Source organism: Rousettus aegyptiacus, unplaced genomic scaffold, assembly GCF_014176215.1.
Source record: "Rousettus aegyptiacus isolate mRouAeg1 unplaced genomic scaffold, mRouAeg1.p scaffold_m13_p_4, whole genome shotgun sequence".
Classification (NCBI taxonomy): domain Eukaryota; kingdom Metazoa; phylum Chordata; class Mammalia; order Chiroptera; family Pteropodidae; genus Rousettus; species Rousettus aegyptiacus.
Genome location: NW_023416307.1, coordinates 133414862 through 133418133, shown reverse-complemented (window position 1 = coordinate 133418133; position 3272 = coordinate 133414862). Strand labels below are relative to the sequence as shown.

Genomic DNA, 3272 nt, shown 5'->3' with positions numbered 1-3272 from the left:
TTTCCATATGTAGTTTCTGTTTTCCCTATTCTCTCAAGGATAAGTTCTGAAAATTATTATGCAGAGTACACTTAGGATATAACCAAAGTAACCAGTTATAACAATCTTTTCTGGCAAATGTTCTCATGCTGACAATTGAGAATGAAACAATAATATCTAAGACAGTAAAAAGTTGGAAGTCACTGGGCTCACAAAAACATAGGATGCTTGTATACTATCTTGGTGGAGTTCTTTTGGAAAAACCTACATGACAATACTCAAAAAGCAGTTTCGCTAGTTTATTAACTACATATTTATAGTAGCTCACTAACCCTGACACATGGCTTTAAGATGCAGTCAGTAGGGGTGCAATAGGAGCTAAAAAATATTTAATCGAATGACGCCAATATATACCAGCTTGTTTGTAAAATACTATGTCCAGCTCTACACCAAAGTAAATCAAGTCTTCTATTTTTTCTTTAAAGCATTCATTTCAGAATATGAATTTGCCCTTACAATGTGTAGTTAAAAGACTATATGTCATTTTGTCAACTTAGATGAAAAATTAAAATCTCTACCTCTCTGGCATTATCAATTAAGAGTAATCCTTTCCCCCTTATATTTTATAAAGAATATATTTTCTTTCACTTTATTCCGCTGAGCTTCATAATTACTGTGTTCCATGATTGACTCCATAATAGGCATGATTCCATGGCTATCAGGTTATAATTTTTAGTTTTTGTTTTTATTACTTTTCCCTATGTTGATGCTTTTTTGACTGTCTTCTATGATGCCTGCCAACATGTAAAAATGGGGAATTTATTAGGAAAATGTTATGGAGGTTGATTGATCGTTTCTTTCTACAAAGCCTCAGTCTCAGTGACTCAGATTTCAATGAAAAATAAAAAGAAAACCATTTAATGCAAGTCCAGACTCTAAGATTATACGATCAGGTCATACAGTTAAACTATTCAGATGCATATATTATAAAAAGAAAGGAAAGAAATAAAAATGTTAGATATATTTATGGTAAAAAAATATCAAATATAAGCAAAGGGTTACATTATGAAGTGTCTAAATACCATACTTTGTAGATTCGACTGGTTGAGACCCCTTCTCTCTTTTAAATACACGTAAGTCTCAACTCTCAGCAAAATACTTCATTTTCTGCCCTCTAGTCTCCCCTCTATTGCAGACTTCTCAAGGGAGTATCTGTACATGCAGCCTCATTTCCTTGTCTCATTTCCCTATTTGGCTCCCCCACTGTATCGGTTAGAGTTCTAGCAGAAAAACGGAACCAGTAGGCTATGGAGAAAAATAGATATAGGTGTAGGTATAGATATAGTTATAGATATATAGATGTTGATATAGACAGATACAGATATATAATATACTTAAAATAATATATAAGGAGACACATTAATGTATAATTCTATAACATATTATGTATATCATATTATATAGTAGGCTATATATAGGATGTATGTAATATAAATATAAAGAGGAATTTTATACATATAAAACCTTTATATATATATATACATATATGTGTGTGTGTGTATACACATATGACTTATATATATATGCATAGAGAGAGAGAGAGATTTCAGAGAATTGGCTTATGCAATTGTGGGGGCTGGCAAGTCCAAAATCTGTAGGGCAAATCAACAGCCTGAATTTCTTCTTCAAGGAAACCTCAGTTTTGTTCTTAAGGTGTTCAACTGATCGAATAAAGACCATCTAGATTAACAAAGAAATTCTCATTTACTTAAAGTGAGTTGATTGTACATGTACAAAATACCTTCAGAGCAACACTTAGATTAATGTTTAATTGAATAACTGGGTACTAGAGCCTAGCCAAGTTGACACACAGAACTAACCATTACACCAACCAGTTATTGGGATTTCCTTCGACGCTCACCAGTGATGTCCTGGCTGCTAAATCCAGAGCCTTTATTGGAGCTCGTTCTCGGTTGCACTTGAAAGCGTTTGCCACCCCTCTTTTTAGAAACCCTCCCTCACCAGAACACATGCCATCCCATTCCAAGTCAAGTGTTCTTAGTTGTGTGTTCCCTCCAGTTTCCAATCTAGCCCTTTCAAAGAAATATTATATTTCTTGAGAACAATTTTAATGCTATGGGAATTTGATGCCGAGTCAATTATTTAAAGCGACAGTACATGGATGAGGTGTATACTAAATTGTATGAACCAAAGCCCCAAGGACATCAGGGAAACCTATGTCCAAATACTGCAATTTATAGATGGGGAAAAACAGCCAGAACACTCCATTCCCCTATTATTGATAATAATAAAGAGTATTCAGTAAAAGATATGACTCCCAAACATTATCATTATGATAAATGGTATTTTACAAATAGGGATAGGAAGAAAAAGGGTGACAGAAAATAAAAAAGAAAGGGTGTTCCAGACAAAGATCTTGACCTGGCAATCAATCATTATTGTATCTTGATTGAAAATCAATCATTCAGCAAATGGCCCTGTGATATCCACATGCAAGACAGTGAAGTCAGACACTTACTTTACGCCATATACAAAAATTCACTCTGGACATAGTTCCATACTGTAGCGGTTAGCATGTCTGCTACATGCAGAAGGTCTTGAGTTCATGCCCCAGTGGAGCCATGGTCCATAGTCTATGGCCATGCCACCCTGAACACACCCGATCTCATCTGATCTCAGAAGCTAAGCAGGGTTGGCCCTGGTTAGTACTTGGATGGGAGACCACCTAGGAAGACCAGGTGCTGTAGGCATAAATAATAACTTTTTTAAAAATTCCCCCCAAATGAATCAAAGACCTAACTGTAAGAGTAAACTATTAGAATAAAATGATTAGAATAAAATATTAGAGTGAATCTTTGTGACCTTGAATTTGGTAATGTTTTCTTAGATATGACACTAAAAACACAAGTGACATAAGAAATAAAAAAGATAAATGGGACTTTATCAAGTTTTAAAACTTCTGTGCTTCAGAGGACACTCAAGAAAATGAAAAGACAATCCAAGGAACAGGAGACAATATTTGCAAACTGTATACCTGATAAGGGACTTGTATCCAGAATATATAAAGTACTCTCACAATTCAATAATAAAAAGACAACCGACCCCATTTAAAAGTGGGGAAAAGAATTGAATAGACATTTCCCCAAAGAAAACATATGCAAGGCCAATAGGTACCGGAAAAGACACTCAACATGATTATCCACGGGGGAAATGCAAATCAGAACCACAATGAGACACCATTTACCCCCCACCAAGATAACTAAAATAAAAAA

At 34.7% G+C, this 3272-nt stretch overlaps 1 non-coding gene across 1 annotated transcript; it reads left to right on the top strand.

The window, feature by feature from the left end:
- The first annotated feature begins 2631 nt into the window (after positions 1-2631).
- LOC118601849 lies at positions 2632-2750 on the top strand. The gene has a single exon (XR_004950630.1). It is a non-coding gene; the product is annotated as a 5S ribosomal RNA (ribosomal RNA).
- Positions 2751-3272: the final 522 nt, after the last annotated feature.